This window comes from Gorilla gorilla, chromosome 4, assembly GCF_029281585.2.
Source record: "Gorilla gorilla gorilla isolate KB3781 chromosome 4, NHGRI_mGorGor1-v2.1_pri, whole genome shotgun sequence".
Lineage (NCBI taxonomy): Eukaryota > Metazoa > Chordata > Mammalia > Primates > Hominidae > Gorilla > Gorilla gorilla.
Genome location: NC_073228.2, coordinates 79,587,535 through 79,600,969, shown reverse-complemented (window position 1 = coordinate 79,600,969; position 13,435 = coordinate 79,587,535). Strand labels below are relative to the sequence as shown.

Genomic DNA, 13,435 nt, shown 5'->3' with positions numbered 1-13,435 from the left:
TCATTTTTGGCACAACCCTGTGGAAAGCAAATGGACTTTCAAGAAGAGTTATGTTTTGAATCTTCACTACCAAAAATTCCCAGAGAGGATAGTGCTTGCACAAACACGTTCACTGTAAAATGTACTTTTCATAGCAAACACCTGAAAGTAACTGAAAGGTCTCAGTACAGGATACGGTAAAGCCAGTTGAGACTGGTTAGGGGAGCTGATAGTGCTCACCTCTTCACAAGTTCACAGTCAGGGACATCATCTTGGCTGCCTTCATCTTTGAAATGCTGGTGGTTTAACATTTACAAACTGGGTGAAAGGAAATAGATATTTTTCTACCATATATTGGCAATATTAAAGAGCAATTAGGTTTAAGAGACTTTATACTTTTCTGCTGAAAGTACTTCATTACAGTTTTTTTATAGTGCCATTCAATTACACATATATATGATTTAAAATGATACATGGGGGAAAACTAAAGGAAATGCAGTATATTAATCTCAGAAGCTATGATTTCATAAGTTTTAGGCTATCCTATAGTTTTAAATTATTTACAAAAGCCTATTATAAAATTTTAAAAGACAGTAAAATGCATTAAGCTTTTAAATTCATTCAGAATGGCTACAAATAATGAGTCTTTAAAAATTTGTATTTATTATGAAACGAATAAAACCTAGTGACTCCAATGCTTATATCAGCTAAAGTTTGCTGCTGTCAATGTGTCTTCATTTTTAAAGTCCTAATTTACTATATTGTTTGAAATAGCGTTAAGATATATGTTTCATTTGGAACACTTAGTTTTTCTTAAAAGAAAGACAATTAGTACAAAAGGGATTAACATCCACATAGTTACAAAATTCAAATAATACGGGTAAAATGGTACACTCTATTAGAGGATTCAACCCATTAATTACAAAAGTCTGTGAACATTGTCGTAGGACTCCAATATGTATAGCATTACCCTTTAAGACTTGTATTTCAAATGTAACTTAAAACTACCATACCATAATTAAAAGCATAGAAACCCACGAGAGCCATAACACAATAGCCAAGTAAGCAACCAAGTATTACATATTGTTTTATTTGTGGACGAACATGTATTAATTGCAATATCATGAGCTTCATGTTTTCAGTATAAGACGACATATGTCGTAAAATCCAGGTAATCACAGGGTTAATTGGATAAAATGTGGGATTTGTTTATCTGCTACTTAAGACATAATCTTTTGGCTTACTTTGTGAGTCACACTCTAAACATTTGGTTTTAACATGTGATGTAATAAATTTTAATAGGGCTCCCTTTTGAAAGGGGAAGAGCTCTGTATGCGCAGGAAAATGTGTCTGTTGATGCAGTGAAATGAAGTTATTTTAATGTATTCCTTTTTACAGCTATGTAGGCAATTATTAATTATATTTCTACCAGCAAAACAAAACTATATATGTGTTTGTGAGAATGTGTGTATACCTGTGTGAGAGAGAGAGAAATAGGGATGGAAGAGAACACTAAGTGTAATGCATTACAATTCAGTTAAATTTTCAACGTAAGTCAGACTGCCCACAAGAATATCATTTGGCCGGGCGCCGTGGCTCATGCCTGTAATCCCAGCACTTTGGGAGGCCAAAGCGGGCGATCACAAGGTCAGGAGTTCGAGACCAGCCTGGCTAACATGGAGAAACCCCGTCTTTACTAATAATACAAAAAAAATTAGCCAGGCATGGTGGCGGACGCCTGTAATCCCAGCTACTCGGGAGGCTGTGGCAGGAGAATCGCTTGAACCCGGGAGGCAGAGGTTACAGTGAGCCAAGATCGTGCCACTGCACTCCAGCCTGGGCAAAAAGAGCAAGACTCTGTCTCAAAAAAATATATGTATGTGTATATATATACACATATATATGTATATATCATTTATAGATATATATAATTTAAGATATTGCAGACTGTGTGTGTTGGGGCAGGGAATGACCTGTGAAAACAGGCTGCAGGGGGCATCGTGTGATTGGGCACGGACCCCGAGGTGCGAGGGGGACCCTGAGCTCCCAAGGCTGAGGGTCAGAGGCAGGGCCTGGGAGCCCCAGGGAAGCCTCCACAGCCAGCCACAGACACAGTAAGCGTCCTTGTTCACGACACAGGGCACACAGTGCTCGGTGAGCCGGGTCAGGATCAGATGCTGGTGGTGTGGTCTCTGTCCAGTGCGGGTCTCGCTTCCTGACGCAGGTGCGCCTTGGGCCCCCACAGGAAGCGGTCACATCCAGACTCACCAGGCCTGAGATGTTGGAAGATGGAGAAGCCTTTGCCACAGGAAAAATCCTCCATGAACACAATGAAACTTCGCCTGCACCTGGGACATCCTTCTCCACGGCTAGTCTACAATGCAAGTGCTCTGCACACGCTCCCTGGCTGACCCCAACGCAGAGAAGATGCACGTGAGCCCACCCCCACAGCAGGCGTGGACATTTGCCTCCCTTTTATAATAGCTGTATTCAAATGAGGTATCCTGGAAGCCTCGTTCTGATAGGATGAGAGCAGACTCTGTACTACAACACGGATTGGATAAGTCTCCAACTCTGATTGGTTAAGATTGTGCAATCAGAGATGAAGATTATTATCCAATAAGAGTTGTCAAAAAAGTTCCTTGCGCAGTGGTCGTCATAGTTCAGAAGCGATGATGACCGGGAGCGTGTGCTGTGCGCGCCTGCCTTGAGGCCAGCCTCAGAGAAGGGTGTCCCAGATGTAGGCAAAGCGTCCTCCATGTGTTCGTGGAGGACCGTCCCAAGCCCTTCTCCATTCTCCCAACCTCTTGGGCCTGGTGAGTATGGATGCGAGCACATCCCACGGGGCCGAGGCACCGGGAGAGAGGAACGGGGTAGAGGGAGGGAAGCGTGTGCAGGGGCCCGGAGCGCCAGGCTGCCCGGGCTTCACCCCATGGCCACCGGGGAGCTGTGGCCCCACTCGGCCCAAGGCAGAGTCCGGCCCTCCTGCTGCTGGCACTGTCACCTCCCTGGGGTCCTGCCTTCTGGGTCCCTGTGGGCCTCCTGTCATCTGGCACTGGAAATAAGCTAGCGAAGCAAAATTTCTTTGAATATTGGCCTTTGCATCTTTTTCTTCATTTTCAGTGCTGGTTTTTCTGTTGGGTCAGTTATGTTCTTACATTGATTTGAATAATTTTAAAATGTATTTTATAAATTCTTCATGGGCTCATTTCTAGTGTAGATAGTTGTTTCCTAGTCTGGTCGTTGTTCTTTAATTTTATTCTGCATTTTTTTCTTGCTGATACATAGGAATCTGATTGATTTTATGTATTCATCTTGCATCCTGTAGACTGGCTTAATTCACATATTCATAACCATCATTTTTGGATTGTGGTATATTTTTCATGTGCATAATAGTGTCAGCCACATACAATAACAGCTGTACTGCTTAAATGTTGGTTCTTACACCTTTATTTTTGTTTTATTGTCCCAATTACACCTCCAGCACTGTGTGAAATAGAGGGGGTATGTCCAGGAAGTCTTGCTTGGTTCTGATTACAGTGGAAAAGCTTCAGTGGTCCTGTGTTGTAATTTCATTTTAGACAAGCTTAATCAGATTAAGGAAGCTGCCTTCCTTTGCATTTGCTAAGAGTTATGACTAATTGTTGAATTTGAATAAATGCTTTTTTTACATATATTGTGAATAGTAATGTTTTTCTATTTTTCTGCAAATAAGATATTTTACATGATCTATTTTTTAATGTTAACCAATCCTGCATTTTTTAGTATATCCCGCTTAGTATCCATGTGTTATATTTTCATATGTGGTTTAATTCATATTATACAATTTTTCTTAGAATATTTGTATCTCTGGCCGGGTGCGGTGGCTCGCGCCTGTAATCCCAGCACTTTAGGAGGCTTAGGCGGGCGGATCACCTAAGGTCAGGAGTTCGAGACCAGCCTGACCAACATGGCAAAACCCTGTTCCTACTAAAAATACAAAAATTAGCTGGATGCGGTGGCAGGCGCCTGTAATCCCAGGTACTTTGGAGGCTGAAATAGGATACCTGCTTGAACCCGGGAGGCAGAGGTTGCATTGAGCTGAGATTGTGTCACTGCACTCTAGCCTGGGAGACAGAGCGAGACTGCATCTCAAAAAAAGAATATTCGTGTTTCTGTTGATGAAAGAGTGGGTCCGTAATTTTTTTTTTCTAATGTCCTGTTCAGATTGTGGTATCAACGTGATGCTGGCCTCACAAAACAAAATTGAAAAATAGTCCCTATATTTCTTCTCTTTGGAAGGGTCTGAGAAGTTTAGATGTTTACTTCCTTAAATGTTTGGAATATTTCTTTAGTCTGGGCATGGAATTTTACTTGTGGAACATTATTTGTTAGGTGTTTTGTTGTTGTTTTTTTAACAATTCAAATCCTTTAGTATATATGGTAGTTTTCTGGTTTTACGTTATTTCTGTGTCCAGTTTTGTAAGTGTATTTTTCAATGTGTGTAATTTCGTCTCTCTTGTCAAGCTTGCAGTCCTAAGTATTTCTCAGAATTTTCGTAGTATCTTGATACACTGCTCTGTAGAGCAGGCCTCTGTTTTCATTCCTGATATTGGTCTTTTGAGTCTTTTCTCTTTGGCTTAGTCAGTTTCGCTAGTGGTGTATTTAGTATATTAATATTTATAAACCAACTTTTTTTTTTTTGAGACGGAGCCTTCCTCTGTCGCCCAGGCTGGATTGTAGTGGTGCGATCTGGGCTCACTGCAAGTTCTGCCTCCTGGGTTCATGCCATTCCCCGGCCTCAGTCTCCCGACTACCTGGTACTACAGGCACCCGCCACCACGCCTGGCTATATAAACCAACTTTTATCCTTGATTTGTCTCCATTACAGTTTTTTTTTCGTATTTGATTGATGTCTGCTCTTTATTATTACTTTCATTCTGCATTCTTTCGTTCTAATCTTTTTTAGTTCTTGAAATGTTTATGTGATTGATTTTCAATATTTTTTCTATTCGAACACATTCCCTTAACGTGTGTCCTGTTTCTCTCTAAGCGGGGCCACAATTTCCCATAGGTGTTTCCAGACCCTGTGTCTGCAGCCGCGTTGGCCTCCCAGTGTCTCCACCCTGTATGCCTGCAGCTATGTCAGGCTCTGTGTGTCTCCATCCTTGTGCCTGAAGCCTGTATCTTCTCTCCAGTATCACCATCCTATAATGACTGAAGCCCATGTCTGCCCTTGTGTGTTGTCACCTGGTCTGTCCTCTGCCTGCAGTTTATGCCAGCTGTCAAGTCTCCATTTCTTGCACCTGCAGCCCATGCCAGCCGTGTGAGTCTCCATCCTGTGTGCTTCCAACACATTACTTGCTTTGAGTGTTGCCGTCTTCTTAGCCTTCAGGCAGTAGCAGTCCTCCAGTGTCTCAATCCCTGTGCTTGCAGCCCATTCTGATATTTTCGTCTGTCTGTCCCCTGAGCTTCGGCCCATGCCAGCTTATGTTTACTGCATTCTCTGTCCCTCTAATCCATGTCCACAGTGTTTTCATTCATGCTTTTCAGTCGTGTCTGCACTCGTGTGTCTCCTTCTGTGCCTTTAGCCTGTTTCTGTCCTTTTTCTGGATCATTTCTCCCAGGAGACTATGCCCAAAACTCCTATCCCTAGTGCTTGTACCTGCAGCCAGTCTCTTTCGTTGGGTATCTCTGTGTGTTGTTACTGCAGCAGAGACCTGTCATTGAGTGTGTCTGCTTCCCATGCCTGTCTTCCTGTGTCTCCAGCCCTTGTCCATGCAGCCCACATTAGGACTCTTGTGACTCCACCCTTCAGCCTACAGCCACATCTACTTTCGGGTGTCTTTATCTCTGTGCTTCCTGCCCACGCCAGCCTTCACCTACTCCTCTGTCCTGCCCCTGTACCCATGTCTGTCCCTGCTGTGCCTCTCTGCCATGCATCTGTAGTCAGTGAGCTCCCTTTGTATCTGGATCCCCCGTGACTGTAGCCCAGGTCTTCTCTCCTGTGCCTGCAACTCATGTCTGCCCTTGAATGTCCCCATCCTCTGTGCTTGTCGCCCATCAGCAGGGCCTAACGTGTTTCCACTCTCAGTGCCTGCACCCATGTCTGCCTCTAGGGTCTCCACTCATGGTGCCACAGTTTGATTTCCCATCTCTACTCTCCTGGGGTGGATTCTGGCATTGTGACTGGGGAGGGAGAGGTGACCCATAAAAGGGAATGCTGGAATGATGTCATGGGCAAGGAGCTGCCTTTGGCGGGGGATGCACAGTGGTGGAGAAGACATCAGCAGTCAGAATCCTCCCTGCATTGGGGCGCTCACGTGGGGCTGTGCTTGATGTGGGGAATAAGGGGAAGCTGGAGCAGGAGGTCTGGAGCCACCTGGCCCTCTTGGGCCTGACACCCTTCCACTGCAGGGGGCTCTATCACCTCCTGTGGTCCTGCCTCCTGGGATCCTGCCCTGCAGTGTTTCTGCAGGGATCTTCTCACCTGGAACTTGCTGTGGCAGGTTTCATGTGAGATAGAGTTTAGCAAATGTTGATTGGCCTCTGTGCCTTACTTTTCTTCATATGCTTTGCTTATTCTGTGCATGTTTCTGTAGGCTCCTTTTTTGGTTCCTATATTGATTTGAAGGATTTATCTTAAATCTGTAAATTAATCCTTGATTGCCTCATTTTTGTCATAGATACTTATTCTCTAGTTTGATCATTATTTACTTTCTGTTGATTTCATACTAGTATACAGTAATCTTGTTGATAACAATCATGTATCCAGGATGTTTTTGTAACAGTTTTGGGGTTATGGATTGTCTAAGCATGTAATAGTGTCACACACACATAATGACAATTTTTTTTGGTTAAAAAAATCCTAATGCCTTTTATTTCTTTGTTCTTGCTGTATTGTTTTCTCCAGTACAATGCTGATTAAAGAGTGATAGCAGGCATCCTCGTCTGGTCCTGCACTGGGGGGAAAAAGCTTCCCATGATTCTCTATGAATTATCTTGTTTGTTACAGGCTCATATTAGACAAACCATCAAATTAAAGAAGTTGCCATCTTTTATATTTTACTCAGACTCGTTTTTATGGTTCAGTTTTAAGTGTTATTAAATGTTTTTTTAAAAACTTAACCTAAATGATCTTATTATTTTTGCCTGTATTTTTCTGCTAATGGGATGACTTACATGATTTATTTTGAATGTTAAGGACCCTTGCATTTTGGGCCACTTGGTATTGATCTGTGGTTTGTTTGTTTTTTGTTTTGGTTTATGTGGTTTTTTTTTTTTGGTTTTTTTTTTTTTTTTTTGAGACGGAGTCTCGCTCTGTCACCCAGGCAGGAGTGCAGTGGTGCGATCTAAGCTCACTGCAAGGTCTGCCTCCCGGGTTCACGCCATTCTCCTGCCTCAGCCTCCCGAGTAGCTGGGACTACAGGCGCCCGCCACCATGCCCAGCTGATTTTTTGTATTTTTTAATAGAGACGGGGTTTCACCATGTTAGCCAGGATGGTCTCGATCTCCTGACCTTGTGATCCGCCCACCTCGGCCTCCCAAAGTGCTGGGATTACAGGCGTGAGCCACCGCGCCCGGCCTAATCTGTGTTTTCATAGGTGGTTTCATTCATGTAATATTTTGGTTAGAATATTTGTAGCTTTGTTTATGAAAGAGGAGATACATACTGTTTATGAAAGAGGTGACCTAATTTTCTTCTTTTTTGTTCCATAATGCGTCCTGGTCCAATTGTGTTCTCAATCTAATACTGGCTCCACACAAAACTTTAAAAATACTATCTTTATTTCCCAGCAGCTTGGGAAATTTTGGTGTTTTTCTGCCTTGAATGTATGGAGTATTCTATAATTATGAGCTTGGAGTTTTACTTGTGAAACATTTTTGTTTGCTGGGGTTTTTTTCAAGAATTTATTCAATATGTTTAGTAGGCAGGAGTTTTTCTATTTCATGTTATGTTTGGATTAGTTTGGGTAAGGTGGTTTTTAAAATGTGGTGCATTTTGTTCTCTGTTGAGTTTTTAAACCTACATACTTCTTCAAATCCTTAGTTCTTATTAAGGTCTACAGGCTCTGTAAAGAATGTGTCTGTGTTGATTGCTCTCTCGTGTTTGTGTTAACCTCTCTCTTCTCTCTTCATCCTGAGCTGCCTGGAGTTGGGGGAGGGATGATGCAAGCACCCCTCTGGCTACCACCACTGGGACTGCGCTGGGTCAGACGTGATGCCACCGTAATACTGAATCTTGCTAGAGGCCCGTGGCTAGTGCTCATGGCTACCACTGATGTTTATTCAAGACCCAAGCAAGGGCTCTTTCATCAGCAAGTAATGAACCCTGCCAGGACTGGGTCCTTCCTCTCTTCAGGGAAGTGGGCTCCCTACTGGTCCAGGGTGTGTCTTGAAATGTCATCTGAGAGCTAGGCCCTGAATGGCCGCTTCAGGACTCTACTTGGTGCTCTGTTTTACTGTGGCTGAGCTGGTATCCAAGTTGCAAGGCAAAATGCTTTTTACTCTTCTCTCTCCTCCTGGAGCTGTGAGCTGGGCTGCCTTCGGCTGGAGGAAGTGTGATGCTAACACTCCCTTGGCTACACCAGCAGGTGTCTCACTGGGTCACCTGCATCCCAAGTTCACTGGCTCTCAGCCCAGTGCAGCACCAGCCCTTGCCCAGCAATGGCAAGGGCTAGCCTAGACTGGCTTTCACATTTGTCTAGGACACCAAAGCACTTTAGCCTGCAGTGGTGATGGTGGGGTTAACGGAACTCGGGTTTTGATTACTGGGATGGAAGATTCCCCTCTGGCTAGGGCTGATCTAAATGCTGCCTCCATGGGTGCTGGCTGAATTCTGCCTTATGTTGCTCTCCACTGTGACAGGGCAGCGCTGAGTTTCAAGGTAAAGTCCCACAATCACTGAGCTCTCCCTGCCCTGGGTGCACAGATTCTGTCTCTGCACCACGTGTGGCTGCTGCCGGGAGATGAGGGAGAGGTGGTGTAGGAGATTTGAGACTGTCTTTCCCCCTTTCTCCAGTTCCTCCTTCCTTGATACGATATGAAAACCAGGCACTGTGAACGCTCACCCGATTTTTGGTTCTCATGAAGATGCTTTTTTGTGTGGATAGTTGTTCCATCTGGTGTTACTTCAGGGAGGAATAGAATCGCTGGAGAATTCTATTTGGCCATCTTGCTCTGTCTCCAGGTCTCCCCTCCCTTTCTTATTCTTTATCACAACTTTCCAGTGAATGACCCTGCAGTGCTGCCTTCCAGTGTTCATTCATGCATTCATTCATCAGATATTCATTAAGTGCCTCCTGTATGTCTGACACTATGTAGACACTGGGGATGCAGTGGTGAATAAACCAGACAAGGTCCCTGTCCCTTTAGAGCTTACAGTCAGGTTTTGCACGGGAAATGTAACTTTAAAGTATTTTCTTATACGAAGACACCCTCTGCCCCAATCTAGAAAGAAATCTATTAGGCATCAAGCTTAGATTACCTGGTAAATATACAGCTATTTACTAATGTTAATTAATGGACTATAGAAAAGGGACAATGATATTTATTACAGCGTTTTGTTTTTTCTTTTATTTATTTATTTAACTTTTATTTTGGGTTCAGGGGTACATGTGCAAGTTTGTTACATGGATAAATTGCATGTCATGGGGGTTTGGTGTACAGATAATTTCATCACCCAGGTAATAAGCATGGTACCCGCTAGGTAGCTTTTTGATTCTCACCCTCCTCCCACTCTCCACCCTCAAGTAGGCCCCGGTGACTGTTGTTCCCTTCATTGTGTCCATGTGTACTTGATGTTTAGCTCCCACTTACAAGTGAGACTATGTGGTATTTGGTTTTCTGTTTCTGTGTTTGTTTGCTAACTATAATGGCCTTATAGCTCCATCCAAGTTTCTGCAAAGGACATGATCTCATTCTTTTTCATGGCTGTGTACGTAATAGTCCATGGTGTATATACCACATTTTCTTTTTTCAGTCTACCTTTGATGGACCTTTAGGTTGATTCCATGTCTTTCCCACTGTGAATGGTGCCGTGATGAACATATGAATGCATGTGTCTTTATGGTAGAATGCTTTATATTCCTTTTGTGTATACCCAATAATGTAATTCCTGGGTCAAATGGTAGTTTTAAGTTCTTTCAGAAATCACCAGCCTGCTTTCCATAGTGGCTAAACTCATCTGCATTCCCACCAGCAGTGTGTAAGTGTTCCCTTTTCTCTGCAAACTCACAAGCATCTGTTATTTTTTGACTTTTTGGTAATAGCCTTTCTGACTTGTGTGAAATGGTATCTCACAGTGGTTTTGATTTATTTCCATTTCTCTAATGTTTAGTGATGTTCAGCATTTTTTCATATGCCTGTTGGCTAGGTGTAAGTCCTCTTTTGAAAAGTGTCTTTTCACGTCCTTTGGCCACTTTTTAATGGCATTGTTTTGTTTTTGCTAATGAATTTTTTTAAGTTCCTTATGGATTTCTGGATATTACACCTGTATTGGATGCATAGTTTGCAAGTATTTTCTCTCATTCTGTAGGTTATCTGTTTACTCTGTTGATAGTTTCTTTTGCAGACAGTGGAATACTATGCAGCAACTAAAGTAACCACCTAGCATGATGTGTATCAGTATGGATACATTGCAAAAACAAAGCTAAAAACAAGCTACCAGGCATATGAAGCACAGGATGGTAGAGGACAAACTATACTACAAGGCTATGGTAACCAAAGCATGATACTCATAAAAAAAACAGGCACATAGACCAATGGATCAGAGTAGAGAACTGAGAAGTCTGCACATGTACAACTATCTGATCTTCAACAAACCTGACAGAAAGAAGCAACGGGGAAAGGATTCCCTGTATAGTAAGTGGTACTGGGAGAGCTGGCTAGCCAAATGCAGAAAATTGAAACTGGGCCCCTTCCTTACACCTTATACAAAAATTAAGAGGGAGTGAAGGCTTAAATGTAAAACTCAAAACTATAAAAACCCTAGAAGAAAATCTAGGCAATACCATTCAGGACATAGACATGGGCAAAGATTGTATGATGAAATCACCAAAAGAAATTGCAACAAAAGCAAAAATTGACAAATGGGATCTAATTAAAGAGCTTCTGCACAGCAAAAGAAACTACCATCAGAGCGAACAGACAACCTACAGAATGGGAGAAAACTTTTGCAATCTATCCATCTGACAAAGGTCTAATATCCACAATCTACAAGGAACTTAAGCAAATTTACAAGAAAAAACATTAAAAAGTGGACAAAATTCAAGAACAGACACTTCTCAAAAGAAGACATCCATGTGGCCAACAAATATAAAAAGCTCAACATCACTGATCATCAGAGAAATGCAAATCAAAATCACAATGACATACCATCTCACGCCAGTCAGAATGGCGATTTTTTTTTTTTTTTTTTGAGATGGAGTTTTGCTCTTGTTGCCCAGGCTGGAGTGCAATGGTGCAATCTCAGCTCACTGCAACCTCTGCCTCCCAGGTTCAAGCAATTCTCCTGCCTCAGCCTCCCGAGTAGCTGGGATTACAGGCATGCACAACCATGCCCAGCTAATTTTGTATTTTTTAGTAGAGACGGGGTTTCTCCATGTTGGTCAGGCTGGTCTCGAACTCCCGACCTCAGGTGATGTGCTCACCTCTCAGGTTCCCAAAGTGCTGGGATTACAGGCATGAGCCACCGGGCCCTGCCTACAACCATGATTATTAAAAAGTCAAGAAACAGTTGCTGGCGAGGTTGTGGAGAAACAGGAACACTTTTACACTATTGGAGGGAATGTAAATTAGTTCAACCATTGTGGAACACGGTGTGGCAATTCCTCAAAGATTTAGAACAGGGAATACCGTTTGACCCAGCAATCCCATTACTGGGTATATACCGAAAGGAATATAAACCATTCTATTATAAAGATACATGCACATGTACGTTCATTGCAGCACTATTCACAATAGCAAAGACATGGAATCAACCCAGTTGCCCGTCAACGATAGACTGGATAAAGGAAATCTGGTACATATATGCCATGGAATACTATGCAGCCATGCAAACGAAAAAGATCGTGTCCTTTGCGGGACATGGATGAAGCTGGAAGCCGTTATCCTCAGCAAACTAACACAAGAACAGAAAACCAAATACCACATGTTCTTACTTATATGTGGGAGCTGAACAGTGAGAATACATGGACACAGGGAGGGGAACAACACACACTGGGGCCTCTTAGCACAGGGTGGGGAGTGCAGGGAGAGCCTCAGGAGAAATAGCTAATGCAAGCCAGGCTTATACCTAGGTGATGGGTTGATAGGTGCAGCAAACCACCATAACACACGTTTACCTGTGTGACCTGCACATTCTGCACATGTGTCCTGGAACTTATAAAATAAAATTTAAAAATATTTGAAAACCAATCAAAATCAAGATCATTATTTTATTTAGCTATTTATTTTTAGAGATGGGGGGGGCCTCACTATGTTGCCCAGGCTGGACTCGAACTACTGAACCCAAGTGATCCTCCTGCCTCAGCCTCCTGAGTAGCTGGGAGTACACATGTACCCAGCAAGATCGTTATAATCACACCTGTACCGTCTGGTCACCAAAGGATGTGAATTTTAAGTGGAGGTAGAGGGAGAATAGGAAAACTAGATTTCACAGTGTTCCCTACTGAAACAGTAGTGAGGCCATTCTGGGTGGCCTCTGCATCTGCTTTTGTTTGTTTGCCTGTGTCTTGATTCCCTGTTGTCTGTCATTGGAAGAAAATCCGAGTCCGGACTTGGGTTGCTTCACATGGACGTTATTTTAATGATAAATGGTAAAAGACAAGTCCTGAGTTTCCGTGGTGGCCCTGAATAGGTTCTTCTATGAGATGCTGCGTTTCTTAGGTATATTCTGAGACACAGGCCAGGTTCTTGTATGAGATGCCGTGTTTCTTAGGTATATTCTGAGACATGGGCCAGACCATGTAGCATGAACCTGATATTCTAGGAAATCTCTGCATGCGTCCTGGCAGTTTAGGACTCCCTATGCTGCATCCTGAATCTTCAATCTTAATGTCACCTTTTTTTTTTTTTAACACAGAATGTTTCTTTTTTGATATTACAGTGATTTACAAACCTACCTTCTCAATCTAGCAGTTTAATCCCTTACTACAAAACATTTCAAAATTTTAGAATGAACCAATGAGAACATGTCATGGTACTGAAATTAGGCTTCAGAACATTTTTGTCTGTCATTGCATTTGGCAGGAAGTCAGACAAGTACCGGTGATTGCCGGTTTCTTGTCTGATTTTTGCACTTCTCTGGCAAGCTGCCCCCTCTGAAGAGTTGACTATTTGGGAGTTAGTCACTGATGGTTCAGCCACTTCAGAACCTACCCCAAGGGCAAGACTTGAAGGCATCACTTTATTGCCCAGTCTGGTCTTCAGCTCCTGAGCTCAAGTGATCATCTCGCGTTGTCTCCCAAATCACTAG

At 42.9% G+C, this 13,435-nt stretch overlaps 1 protein-coding gene across 22 annotated transcripts in view; it reads left to right on the top strand.

Annotated features, from left to right (window-relative positions):
* LOC115934578 (ubiquitin carboxyl-terminal hydrolase 6-like) overlaps positions 1-13,435 on the top strand; it is a 104,943-nt gene that overhangs the window by 45,001 nt on the left and 46,507 nt on the right. For 5 of the 22 annotated variants that reach the window (XR_010133841.1, XR_010133843.1, XR_010133834.1 and 2 more), the window contains exon 1: positions 2,665-2,795. The exons of 15 other annotated variants lie outside the window; for them this stretch is intronic. The gene's annotated coding sequence lies outside the window, so the exon portion shown is untranslated. Of the gene's footprint in view, positions 1-2,625; positions 2,796-13,435 lie in introns of those variants that run through there. 2 more of the 22 variants (XR_008679494.2, XR_008679498.2) reach the window with 2 other exon arrangements.